Genomic DNA, 15,119 nt, shown 5'->3' with positions numbered 1-15,119 from the left:
GACACAAGGATAGACCAGAGAACCTTACACAAATCAGAGGCAGTGATGCATTGGCTTTCCTCTGTACCATATCAAAACGCATGTATCATTGGACAATTTGGCAGCCAGAAAGTGGGATCAACTTTGATTAAAGATATAATGGTCAATGACGTGTCTGGTTCCCAATTGCAGGTGCTGTCTAAGACTGGAAGCTGAAGCTAAATTGTCTTTCTAGGGGATCAAGTGAAATGAGCTGTAATATGGAATTGTCCTGAGAGTATGATGCATTTGCAATGTGTGAATCACGCTACGTTATTGAAAAGTATTTTTTGGAAATTGTATCAGTGCCAATGATTACCAAATTGGATTTGAACTGTCTTCTGACTGCTTCCTTCAATACTTTCAGCTGTCTGGAGACATCCGCCTCTCTTTTGCGGTATAACACCATGCATGGCACATTTCTGCCAGTTCACAGCATTTTGTCATGGTTATGTTTTTTTAATTAGATGGTGGTTTTATGAGTCATAAAGCTGATGTCCTAGGCAGAGTTAATTTCCACACTTGTACACAGAGGATGCAGATATTACAGGTAAAATGCTACGCCCTCTTTTCCTGAGGGTGAGGTACACCAACATGTGTGCGTATTGCTACATATTTGACGCCAGTTAAAGGTGAATGAGTGAGGTGCTAAGAAGCCACATGCTTGTGCTAGGAGGGGGTGGGTGGGGTGTCCCAGTAGCCTGGTGCCAGCACCCACATAGTGATGCTGGGTCTGGAAGCAGTATATGGGGAACCCACTGGACTATCTGACCCCTCCACAGGGCTGTGGTGATGGTGTACCTGAGTTTGGAAAACACCAGTACCTTAGTGTTGGCCATGTACCCCCTTATCATGGAGGCAGTCTGACCCCAGAATGTAGCCATGAGAGTTAGGAAACCTCCTAGTGCAGACTAGGATGGGTTTCAACGGTATGACAATGACAAATTGTCATCTGTTAATCCACGGGGAACATATTACAGATGACACTTCCCACCAGCCTCTAAAATATTTAGAGAGCAACCAAACATGGACTGGGAGTGAAAGAATTACTTCCTGGATTTGTTTGATGCCGGATTACTCTGTAGAAATGAGATACAGTCAAAATAAAATTATAATGGCACAAGGATTAGCAGATCTGCATCACTCTGTCAAGGATAACTTTTAATATGAAGGCATCTCTAGCCTCTCCTCACAAGGTACATGAAGAAAGCTCTTTTCAGGAAATGTCCATAGTTTATGTGGATAGATGGCCCTAACACATCAAAGAAGACCATAAGAAGGAATTGGTTTTTGGCATCAGATGCTTGAGTGACATCCCTGAGCCCTCAGCCAGCTATATAATCAGTCCCAGGAATATTCAAGTGGCAGAGCTGATGACCATACATAAAGCTGTCCTTATTGCCCTAAACCAGGAAATCATAATGAGTGATTCAGATTATGCCCAAAATCGATTTGTTGAAGACTTGATCAATTAGAAAGCAAAGGGTATGCTATTTACCTATAACAAACCTTGAAACATGGAAAGTGAATCCACCAAACAACAGATTATTTAGTGACATCAAACAATATAACATTGTTTTGGAAAACAATAAAAGGACACTAAACGGTAGAGGTTCCTGACAAAATAAGAAATGATTTAGTAGATCAGTTATGCATAACTGGAACACTCCCAGGGGAATGCATTGATATGGAACACCTCCTTAGAAAAATATAAGTAACAGCGCTAACTCTGATTTAAGCTTAAGGTGAGGTGTTCCAAATCTTGATCTAATTACTGCTTTCTAAGTAGATCAAATTATTGGGAAATTATATCAATATTTAAAAGATCCAGAAAATGTTTCCTCTTCTTAACAGAATTATCAGGGAAAGTAAGAGCTTTGGATCTTAACCAGGTTTCACAAATGTTCAAGATGAAAGAGGGATTTTGGTCAGGAAACCCCAATTTGATTATGCTCAGTGGGTAGTACCTGCCTCTTTCTGAATTAAATTCTTAAATCATGCCTGTGATGCAGCCAGTGGGTAATAGTTACATCTTTATGAAGCATATTGTTAAATGATGCCTCTGATGCAGCTGATGCAGAGGTCTTATATGAGGTCACTTATTGGCCACAATGGGGTCAGGATCTGAACAATTATTTAGAGGGATGTCCAGTGTGTGCTGTCCAAGTATTTAGATTAATGTATCTATATATTCCGTTAGATTGACATCCCGAATATAATGTCCCCTCTAGCACTGTCCCACCCCACTATTCTGTATGTATATAGTATATATGTTACTCTAAAAGCCACTATATATTCCTACTGCTTCTATCTAAACACACTGAATACTTCAATTATAGCATTTCAACATGAGGCAACAGTATGCATTTTGTTGAAACATTTCTATTCACTTTCCAAAATACTTGTATTTCTCCAGTATCAAGACAAGAATGGCATCAGAGAAATGTACGTGAACAATTAACATTTAAGATACATCTACAATCAATTTGACTCCCCTGAATAAGTGTGGGGCTGTGAATGTATTGGCTGTGTACAGGTCATTTAAATGTAGACAATGGAAAACTTGCATTTGTCTCCTGTAGGTTTGATTTTGAAATAATGCTCTCAGGGATGTGTTTAATCTGTTCTGAATACATGCATGTGCTGTCTTCCTAGAAAATTAATGTACAGCTTTCTCTGAACATGTGTGTTTGTGTGTGTGTGTGTGTGTGTGTGTGTGAATTTCACTAAACACAAGTGTGTTACTTTCAGTCTATACCTGTGTGTGTATGTGTGAATTTGAATACAGCTATCTATGCAGATTTAAATGCAGTTCTGTGGGTGGGTGAAGTGATTCTAACCTATTTACATGTGCAACTGTTAATCTATTTATTAATTTATTTATTTATTGATTGCATTTATTACTCGCCCAAACCCTTGGGTACCACGGCGATGTTACAGACAGCTTGGTTAAAACATTTCTTAGAGATTGCCAATCGGGCGCAGTGCATGTGAATACAAGATAATCATACACGAAGACATTTAATGCAGGGCTTCAGTACAGTGATATTTCCTGAAGCATGGAAGGGGATATTAGTCTTGGTTAAATAGCCACGTCTTCAGGGATTTCTTGAAGCCTGAGAACGTTTGCTCATTTTTGATGGGGTGGGGAAGAGTGTTCCAATATGTGGGTGCGAGGTATTGGAAACTACTGCCTCCTGCCTTGGTTGTCTTGTAACGGGGGATGGCTAGGAATAGTTGACTGTTAGATCTGAGGGGCCTCTTTGATACTTTTTTGGTGATGGCGTGGTTGAGGTATATGGGGACACAAGAGTGGATGCATTTGAATGTGACGCATAGGGCTTTAAATGTGACCCTGACTTTGATGGGGAGCCAGTGATGGTTTCTTCTAATATTTGAGATGTGATCTGACTTCCTTAATCCAAGGGCCGCTCGAAGGGCTTTATTTTGAATAAGCTCTAGTTTGTTTAGATTGACTTTAGAGGTACCCAGGTAGAGTACGTTGCAGTCATCGAGCCTGGATAAGATTAAAGCTCTTGCCAGCGTAATACAGTTGGTGGGTGTCAAGAATTGGCGACTGAGAGCAATAAGTTTTGAGGTGTAGGAGGTAGAGGAAGAGAGGGCGTTGATGTGCTTGGTCATGGTGAGATTGGCATCTAGGTAGACACCTAGTGTTTTTACTTGTTTGAGTACTGATATGTTTGTACCATCGATGTTGATGGATGAGTAATCAGCATGTAATGCTTCTATTCTGGATTGGGAGCCCACAATGAGAACCTCAGTCTTCTCATCATTGAGGCAGAGGCTATTTAGTGCCATCCAATTTTGGATTATGGCATATATTTTGTTGATAGTGTCGGTGTCTTGAGTGTAGTCTCCCGATAAAGGGATGAGGATCTGGGTGTCGTCTGCAAAGTTGGTGTAGATGACACCCATGTCGTCTAGCGCTGAGAAGAGGAGTTTAGTGTATGCATTGTATAATGTTGGTGCGAGACAGGAACCTTGGGGGACACCAATGGGTACTATGATGGGGTCGGCGGCTTCTTTACCTATGGCGACCCTGGAGGTGCGGTCAGCAAGAAAAGATTTGATCCAGGTAGTAGCTTTGGTGGAGAAGTTGAAGTCTTTCGCTAGTGTGGCGCACAGTTTATTATGGTCTACTAAATCAAACGCTGCGAAGAGATCGAGTAGGAAGAGGATGCAGAGTTTTCCTGAGTCTCTGATGGTATCCATCTGGATTTTTAAGTCGAGGAGTGCCGTTTCTGTGCTGTGGTCGGGGCGGAAGCCTGATTGCCTCGTGCCAAGGAGGTTGTTTTGTTCAAGGTGAGTTTGGACTTGGTTGTATGCTAATTTATCCAATATTTTGAGGAGAAATGGGACAGTTGTTATTGTCCTGTAATTAGTGGGCACAGTAGGGTCTAGGGTAGGTTTTTTCAGGAGCGGGGTGACCCAGGCTTCTTTAATGCTAGCTGGTACTAGGTTAGTATTGAAGGATGCGTTCACGAAGTTGGTGATAATGAGGGTGAGGGTGTGGGCGCAGGATTTGACTACTGATGCGGGGACAGAATCTTCTTTGCAGTTGGAGGCTTTAAGTTTGGCGATGGTGTCAAACACTACATTTTGGGATACTGGTGTGAAGTGGAATGGGGAGCTGGTGAATTCCTGATGTGGTCGATTTAGATTAAGGAGGGCAGGTTTGTTGGCTAGTGATTGTTTTTTGGATGTGATTTTTATTTGGAGTAGTTCAATTTTGGCTGTTAGTGCGTCTTGAATAGTGGTGCACCATTCCTTGCTAGGGATAGTTGGGTTTATGGCTGGGGTAGGGTTTTCCAATTCTTTTAGAATGGCAAATAGTTCCTTGGTATTTGAGGTCGCATTGCTGATCCTACTATTATACGCATTAGATTTGTAAGTAATAGTAGCTGTTTTATAGGTTTTGTTTATTTCTTGGTAGGCTTTTTCTGCCTCTGCAGTAGGATGCTTTCTGTAGGCATGTTCGCACGCGCGTTTGGTTCTTCTGAGGGCGATAAGATCATCATTGAACCAGAAGCTAGATCGCTTGTCTGAGCGTTTTGCCTTAGTGGTGAGCGGTGCTATAGCATTAACGGTTGCAGTGAGGCAGTTGTGATATATGTCTGCTAGGAGACAGGGGTTGTCACTAGTGATCGAGGTAGAATCTAGGATTTTTGAAAGAGGAGGCGTGATGCATTCATGGCTTGTATGTACCTGTGTGTAGTTTTCAGACTGAATGTGTTTTTTAAGTTGGAGATATACTATTCCCAAGTGACATGTGCACTGTTAAGAACCCCTTACCCTTCCACATTACATATGAATATTTGTATGCACTCAGAGAGAAGGTACTGCAGAGGTTTAACACTTAGCAAATTTATCATTGGATAGAATTAGCTCCCTATACTTAGTTGTGTGCACAAATATCTACTTTATGATGAGCCCTCCCCTGACTGCCTTAAAGCATAATATCTCACAGATGGTAGTGTGTCATTACTTACACTATTGTCCAAAAGACTCTACACCACCTTAAACTAGCAATGCTATTTTAAATGGTACTTAATTTTACAATAGAAGTTCTGCATTAAAGTGTCACTAAAATGCATTCAGATTTACATTTTGTTTCTTATTGGGGTTTAATTTACCTTATTACATGTTGTTTCTTATTTTGGAGAACCAACTGGGGACTCTGTTAGCCTGGCATAATTCCTTTAGCAAACCCTCTTCTCAGGTGGCTATCTCAAAACCAATTTCTAAACATAGACTACTCATCCTTCTCTGAGAGGACTGGTCTCCAATCTGCAAAGGAGCAATCCTACACAAAGTGTCAGCTCTGCTCTCTCATCTCCATTTCATTCCAAAAATCCTCAGTGTTCATCTCCCAATGTTCCATAATATGAATTTCTCTATCACAAAGCAAATATATATTGTTATAACTCCTCCCAATCTACACAGATAGTTGGCTTTCTGAGTCGTATGGTTCAGAAAAGGTAGTGAAGGGTCCACTCCTATTTAGAAAATACCAATTTCGTTTTGGGGCCTTACTATAGATTTAAACATGTGAGATTAATAAAACTAACATTATTAAATTCTGCAGATCTGTGCACTTAATTAGGCACTTGAATGATCGAGCTGTGATAACATTTGGAGAAGGTAAGTGTTTTTGCAATTTTTCCCCTTATCTTCACCTTGTATGTTACATATATGTTTGCATATTTTGGTAGATATTATTTCTAGCTACAATGCACACTTTGTTTCATGTCAATCTGTCCTTGCATCACAGTGCAATTAATTGCTTTATGATAGAATGTTTTTTTTACCCTTTTCTGTATGTTACTTTCTGTTTGTGTTGATATGGTGGAGTTGCTGACCTTTGCCTGCAGATGGAAATTGTGGTGCATCCCCTACATACTCCTTTGCATGCTTATCAATATGTGTCAAGGCAGAATGTCTTTTTGCTGCGGACAGAATTTAATGACCCTTTTCATGATATTTTGCTAATGGAGTTTTGTATGGAGTCTGGAATTTAATGGATAGTGAAATTCCTTCAGAGGTCACAGGAGGCCAGCTGTCTGCTAGTGTCGTTATTTATATAATCTTCAGAAACCGCCATGGAAAGGCCACCAGAGCCCTGGTGTGGCATCCTCATGTTTTGTTATTGTGAATTCCCGAACCCGGTTAGGCCTTGAAATGTGGATATTCTATGGGTTTTGCATTCTTCTTTAAAATTAAAACTCCCCGTAAGTAGTTTAAATATGTTTGGACTAGAATTCACAGTTTTAAATGTAGTGTGCGTTTAAGTGAATTTCAGGCTAGGCCGAATGAAGTGGAACTTTCTATTGGTTCCTGCATGTCTCTACATCTCACCTTAATCCTCATTTTGGATAATGTGGAACATATGCAAATCTAGTCATTGACATTATATACAGTGGTGTTTCACATAAGGCTGCAGTAGGCCTCACATTTTACACAATGTTGTACTCTGAAATCCATAGTAAAGATAGCCACCAAATACATTCCACATGTAAACTGCAAATGCATTTTCTTGACACATGGTATCTGAATTATATGGATATATTAAGAAAATCCAGTTCATTTTAAGCAGTGGCACTCCAAAGATGTGTCCCTTGTGCTTTTACATAGGGGAAAAACCTGTATTGACAATAAACTTCTAAATGGTCTAAGCTGATGAAGGTATGTTGTTTTTGTTGAACAAAATGTTCTCATGCGCTTGCATATTTATTCCAACTTTTTTGAGGCAATCTCTTGTAACAGCACAGCAAGAAAAATGTGAAATCTAGCATAACACAAACTCTTATGGGAAATGCCTCTTTCAATATGTATGAAAGGGTTCTGTCAATATTGGATTTTAGGCCATTATCCTTTCTCTAAAATTCCTAACATATCCCACCTGCCAGAACTGGCGTCACCAGGAGTAGGACAACATTTCAGGGGCTGTTCTCGACAGTCACCTGGTTCAAGACTTGGGGTCCAAATTAGCCCACACATTCGACTGCATTGTAGCTTTGGCATGTTCATTTCAGTTTGGTTCTCTTCCTTTCTTCAGATAGGGAAACTCCAACCTCACCCTCTTTTCATCATTGGCGATGTGTGACACCCTTTTCTTGGTGCCCCCCTTTTTCCTTGGGGTACAGGAGGCTAGAACTAAGATTTCCATCAGTTTGCTACAGAGAATGGTAGAAAGGCAGGTTTTGTATCAAATCACAATATTTTTGATTGTTACCCTTCCCTATTCTCTTCTCTCCTGTCACACTATTATACATCAAAATGTTACAAATAATGAATCAATTACTTGTAATCTTTATTATTCTACAAACAATCATCCTTTCAGTCTAATCATTTGTACTTACCTATTTACATAGATTCTCTCATTGGTCGGAATTTGTCTGATTGGGAGGAGGAGGAGCTGATTCCTTGATCTGATGAAGAGCATTTCGAGAATGGCACACTTTCAGTTGGTTTCTGTGGACCCAATGTTCCTCAGCCTGTTTCCCTTTTGGGATCCTTATTTTGTATGCAATGGGAGATATCTTGTCAATGAAATCATTGGATCCCCTCTTACTGGCAAGGAACTTACTGTCCTTGGTATTATTCCTTTGGAGATTGTAAAGGTAAACTATATCACCTACCTGGTATTCCTTTATGGAGGTTCACAGGTCATAATAACTCTTGGGACTTACCACAGATTTTTTTCCAGATTCCTCTAGTATTAGTCAAAAGCATGTTAGAGGTGCTTTTGCAGGTTCTCCAGATATTCATGAATGTTAGAGGCGTAGATTAACATCTGTTCCTGTGTTCGGTATAACATATGGTGAGGCATTACCATTGTCGTACCAGTCATGAGTTCAAAAGGGAACATTTTTATTGTAGTAGTAGGTGTAGACCTCAGAGCCATCAGAACTAGTGGTAACCGTACGTCCCAACTCGGTCCAGCATCCACAATGAACTTCTTCAGCATTCCCACTATGGTCTTGTTATATCGCTCCACCCTCCCCCTGGATGCCTTGTGGTAGGGGATATGCAACGTTCACGTCACTCCCACAGTTTCTAACATTTTAGTCATTGGGCCTCAGTACGACCCAGGCGCTAAAGGGTTAACGGCGCCGTAAAAGGCTGCAGCGCCGTTAACCTATTAGCGCCTAATTACGAGGTCCCTTTGCGGGACCCGACCTTAACGGCTGGTTTTACCAGCCGTTAAAGTAGGGACCCGCAAAGGGACCTTGGTGCTAAGTACGGTGCCGCAATTTGCGGCACCGTACTTAGCGCCTTCCCCATTCCCATTGAGCCCTATGGGGCAAAAATGGGAATGGGGAAGCGCCATGACTGCATGGGGAATTACCGCCCCGCCAACCTCGGAATGGGGTGGTAATTCCCCATTCCGCCATGCCGGACTCCGGCATCGACCATGGTGCTAGTAGCACCATGGTCTTCCGCCAGGGTCGTAATGAGGCCCATTATCTCATTGTTGAAATGACTACCTTGGTCAGACTCAATCTTTTGGGGAAGGACGAAACAAGAAAAGATGTGGTTCATGAATATCATAGCTGCTGTCAATGGCTTGCAATTTGGAGCTGGAAAACATTTGAGCCGATTGGTAAATACACATGAAGGTAATCATGTATTTGTTGCTGCGTGCTGATTGAGACACTGGATCAATAAAGTCAATTTGAAGATCACACCGTAGTTAGGTACTTCCTCTATTTTGTAGTCCGGTGACTGGGAGAACTCAGTTGGAACTGACACCCCTTTAAATAATTGTGCGGGTCTTGATCCAAGTGTGGCCAATGGCGACCTACTTTTGCAATGATTCTTGGATTTAGCCCAAACATCAGATAAAGCCACAGCATGGGTAGATCATTTTCTAACAAATAGAACCTTGCAGGTGAAACTAGGCTTCTCAGTATCTGAATCGGCTAATGTAGAGTTTGGTGTACCCCAGGGTGCTTGTATTTCCCCATTACTATTCAATCTTTACCTTAAACTGTTAAACTGGTCCACAACATTTTAATGTACCCTGGTGTTGAATGTTGAGTTATGCATATGAAAAACAGATTATTTTCAAACTCAAAGGTGATTCTAGAACCACCTAAAATTAAATTAAAACAGTACATGAACAAATCTAATTATGGAAGTTCAACAATTGGTTAGGACTAAAAAAAGAGAAAGCGGAAAAATGACTTGTCAGCTCCCCCCGACAGCAGACCAAAATTCAGGTTATTCCATTGAGTGCCATCAAAACTGTTGGCATTTGGCTTGATTCAACCATCTCTAAGTCTTCTCAAATAAGTAACACATTGCGTCCTATGAACTTCCAACTGATGTTACTGAAAGTGAGAGGTCCCCAAATTGCACTTAACCACTCCCAATGAGAGTCAAATAGGACATATCCCCGAAGGGAATGAGACCAAGACCAAGTGCTCGTGATATCAAAAATCGTTCATCTAAAACAGGGTAGGCAAAAGCTACTTTGCCAACTCCGAGAGCGCTCAGGCGCAAACATGTTACATTCTGTTTTTAAATCATGATTTCATCATCAAGGACGGGAAGGCCTAGGGGGCACATCGAAAATGGGGCTTGGTTGCTAAGGGCTGTCGCCTATGGCCTCCATAGGTTCATGGCTCAGTGATTGGCAGAGGCTCATATGATGCTGTGATGACACTTCTTGCATCAATTGGTCAGCTGGGCTCATCGGGCTGGCATGCAGTTCCAGACAGCTCTAAAAAGTGATACATGTCGAGTTTTCTGACAGTTGCTAACACTTATCCTTGTGGCCACGCATACTCATTCATCTATCAATTACAAATCATCATGTCCTTTTAAATCTACAAAGCCTACAAAGCCATTAATCTAACATCAAAAGAGAGTAAAGTGTATGGTTTTGATTCTTTATTCCAGGTTAGAGGTTATGGGTACCTTAACAGGTCTGGTGTTCAATATTATTAGTGAACAGGTCATCAATAGGTTAGTGTGCTCTGAGACATATTTATTCAGAGGCCCATAGGTTAGAATAACAGAGTCACTTGGAATGTTCACCTGGCACTTCCAATGGGGGACACAGGAATGGAGTGGACATCACACATAGACATCAGGTCATGAGCAGCATATATCATAGTGGTAACGGGTTTTACTGCGAGATAAGGGTTGGTTTATTCAAACACCATTGTATACCCCCTTTGGGTCATCATGGCATGGTTGGCTGAGGAGAGGGGATTTGGGCTCATTTAGGATGCAGCCCCATGTTGCACGAAAAGACGGGATTCTTTACTTATAGGCTTTGACACACATTCATTATAGTGAGATCATACCATCCATGGCATGCAAATGCTTAGTTATTATTAAACACTTCAAGGCACGTGGCTGCTTTAAACTAAAAATGAGGTAGCTTGTGCTTACATGTGCAGTTTCATATTCGCATGTGCATTCTACTATTATACTCTGGTTCTAACATATTTCTAATATATACACCATACTATTTTATTAGATTTCATACTCATACACATGGACCTTGGTGGCGATGGTTCATTATACATGTCTGGTGCAACAAAATGATATGATGTCATTTACGTCAATTCTCTTCATATTCAAAAAGCGATTCATGAGCAACCCATTCCTAAATGCGCGGTTTTTAGAAGGGAATATACTTTCACATATTGAAGCGTGAGCAAACATTACACACTTGAGGGTCACTATCAATAATTCAGGCATGGTCAAAGAGTATGGGGGTGGTATTCTTTATGGCCGGGGTCTGCATGGTGGGAGCAGGTTTATAGAGAAAAACAACTTTCTGCAGGCAGGCCTTGAGCTGTGCCGCGGCTGGGTCAGTGAGATAAGACGGAAGACAGAAGATACAGTGTGAAGTTTGTTTCTTTCGCTCGGCCAGTCTCCTATAAGAACCGGATGGCTGCAGGGAGGACAGGGGGGAGGAAGTGGGGGGAGTAGCTTGCTTGTTGTGCGTGTCTCAAGGGGAGAGCCGCAGGCCTGTGTTCTAGTTCCATGGCTGGGTCTGCCATGGTATGAAATCAAAATGAAGTTGGTGGGCACACACAAAATGGAGTCTTGTTAGGTTCTAGTCTGGGCTGTCCTCAGAGGTCACAGTTCACTAGGGTATTCCTGTGCGGGTGCTCCGGGGCAGGGGCCCTGAACCCAAAGCAGCCACACCAAAACTCACCCAGGAAGTGTGTGTACCCAGGAAGTGTGTGTTGACTCGGAATGGATGGATACTTAAGTAACAAATATTGTAATTGCCCCAACCTCTTGCGTTCTTCTTCCTCAGCTACTGCCTTGTCCCATGCAGCGGTTCCCTTTATTGGCATCCATGCTCTACACACTGCTCTGAGGCTTTCCCCCCGGCTAGCATATTCATCAGGGGTGCAGGTCATGTAAATGCACCCTTCATCTCCCTCCAGCTCCACCCATCCTTCCTTGTACCATTTTAGTTCTCTTGGTTCTTTGATATAAGTTATCTAGTATGTGCCCATGTTGTATATTGCGGTCATTCTATATTTTGGCTCTGAAGTATCTCCTGTTTGTACTTCTGCCTCGTGTTTTATTTGCACCACTCCATTTGCACGGCCCATTGTTACCATCATTAACACACCATTAGCTACCGCATCGGCACAGCACCTGAGACCTAATTGGCACACACAAAAAATGAAGAGTAGGAAAACAATGAGGAGTATCAGTAGTTTAACAGTCATTCCGAGCCAGGATGGTACCCAAGAAAAAAGATTGTTGAACCAGGTGCTGGGCTGTGCTCCCCCTTCATCCTTCATGTGCTCTCCAAGGTCGTGCACTACCGCTATGACATGGGAAAGGGAGCCGTTGTCGGCGTCTGCAGAAGGCGCAAATGTACAACATGCACTCCCAATTTTTCGGCAAACACCTCCATCCAATGCTGTTAACAGGTCTAGCACATGCCTGTTCTGCATGGTCATTAGCCGTAAAGCTCTGAGTTCCACTTTGATGATGTTGAATCCTTCTTCTGTGTCGTTGGCTTGTTGGATGAGCTCCCATCTGGTAATCTGAAGCCATTTCGCATTTGCTCTTGCCTGGATGCTGGGAACAAGAGATGCAAAGAATGTCTCGACGGAGCTGAACAACCGGAATCGATCAGGAAACTGGGCCAAAAGTTCTGAGGATTTGGTGGAGATATAGTTTGATGACCTTTTCTTCCTCTGCACCATGCTCTGCAAGCTTTCCTCGGCTAGGACATACACAGGAACTTCTTTAGTTGGTGTCAGGGGCAGTTTCCTTCGATGCCACCATTGGTGTTTTTTCTCCTTGGATATGACTTTCTGGGATCACCATCAGGGCAGAATGCAGTGTCGCCAGGGAGCATGTGCCCCTCCATGATTGCCAGAGGTGCAGGTACACCAGTTTGCTGCAAACCCAGTATGTGTCCATCATTGCAGCTGTCCCCTTCTTCATGTCAGGTATTGTAAGAGTTTAGCTGCAGTTCTTTTTTTCTACCATGTTCTTTTTCCCTTCTCCACGGAAACACAAGTCGTATGGAATGTCTTTTTGTAACTTGAAGGGCTTCTCGAGGGTTGAAATCCATGTGAGTTTTGCTATGTGTTCGGTCCATATCAGAGCGCACGTTCTATGTACCCATGCTAGTTTTTCTTCGGATAGTCCTCGCAGTGCCTCTGCTTTGCATAGTATCTCTTCATCCTGCCATTTATTGTCTGAATGTAATGTTCCTTTTATTACCAGAAAAGGCTCCTTTATGCAGATTATCCCTTGTGGTCTGGATTAGCATGTACATTCGTTCTGCAGTAGTTCAAATGAAACAGTGTGTGCTTGAAAAGTATTTTTGATTCTGCATAGCGCGAGATGCAGGAGACACTGTGCCTCTGCAAATGGAATTTCTTGTGGCAACAATACCTATGGGGTACCTGAGGCATGGGGTATAAGTGAGCAAACGTAACAACTTTCATTTGTTGTCTGTTTTGCTGTGTTGCTCATGTTGGCATACCATTTGTTTGTTTGGTGTGGGTGCTGGGGATCATCTACTGTGTCAAGGCTGATGTTATAATGCTCTTCCCATTCCTCTTGTCAGGTCCATCTTTTCTTCCTACTATTGCCATTCCCTTTATTATTCTGAAGTACCTTGCCGTCTTCTTTTTCTTCCCATTCTGTGTATAGTCTAAGGTAGTTCTCAGCCATGTGTTTGTTGTGCTGTGTCTCCTGCTTGGTATATGCACTATCTAGTGTGGAAACCTTTGCAGCTGGCGTTTTGGTTGGGTAAGGGTAGTTCTGCACCCACGTAGGTTCTGTGGGTGTCCTGTCATTCATGGAATAAACACTAAACTCAGATTTATTGACTTAGTGGGGGACTTAAATGGCCTGCGCAATCATACCATTAGTGCTATTAGTATCATACGATTCATTCTTGTGACTCCCGTGGACCCATATTAACGTGAAGCCATCCCATATTAGATGGGTTCCTTTTTTACAATATCAATCCAAATATCGTGGAAAAGAATATTACTGCACACACAAACAATACACACTCATACGAATAATTAAGATAAACATTCGTTCTCCTCCTATTTCTGTCTACTCTATTGTCGTTGTTCGCTGGGGCCTCCTCCATGGCCATTGTAGCTCCTATTAAATGAGATGTAAGCATTTGTTATGCATACATGTTTTACTTTAGTTAGTTACACATTTAATTTATAAATACGCCTGCTCTTCACGCTTACTTTCGTACCTCAATGCAGTTGTTTATTTTGCTTCCTTCTCTTCCCCCTTCCTATACTTTGAGCCTGAGGGAGAGGAATCGAAGGAGGCTATTTACTAATAAACTAAAATCGATAGAGAGAAAGGGTGCGAGAGAGAGAGAGAATGTGCATAGAGGATGTCCATCATTTTCATCATACAATTATTTACATTTAGCAGCGCTTCTTCATTTTGTATACTGCATTTGACATTTATACCCATCAAGGTTGTGCATCTTTGCTTAATAATCTCTTTCATTATGCACCTATTTCTTTCTATACTTGCAACCATTTCCTGTATTTTGCTTCATCATTCATTATGTTTGTGCACTGTGTTCATCTATGCCATTTTCTTCGTCTGAGCAGGCCGTGCTCCTTTGAGCCTTACGGACATCTGTTAGGTGTACCCAATACTTCAGGCCCTGCACTTTTACTTTCAGGGGCGTGCAGTATATGACCTTATAGGGGCCATGAAACCTAGGTCCGTTCCACCTGCACACAAAACTTCTCACGTATACCATGTCACCTGTCTTCAACTGGCAGTCTGGACTATCTGTGGCTGGAGTGGTCGTGTCTGTGGCTATCTCTTGTGTGAATGGAGGTGCTATTTGCTTTGCTATGGCCCGTGCTGCTCTTGTGAGGTTTCTGAGATACTCATGGAACTCTTCTCCTAGTATTGTGGCACTTTGGTGTGCATCTGACTGTCTGCTCAAGGGTGAGTGAGCTGTGTGCATCCTCCTACCTGTCACGACCTCAAGGGGTGACAAGTGGTGGTCCTTGCTGGGTTGTTTCCTCAACTCGAAAAGGGCTAAGGGTAAACAATATACCCAGTTCTTTTTTAGTGTGTGGCAC

Source organism: Ambystoma mexicanum, chromosome 5q (assembly GCF_040938575.1).
Source record: "Ambystoma mexicanum isolate Mex_15411 chromosome 5q, UKY_AmexF1_1, whole genome shotgun sequence".
In the NCBI taxonomy this organism is placed as follows: Eukaryota; Metazoa; Chordata; class Amphibia; order Caudata; family Ambystomatidae; genus Ambystoma; species Ambystoma mexicanum.
This window is presented reverse-complemented; position numbering follows the sequence as displayed.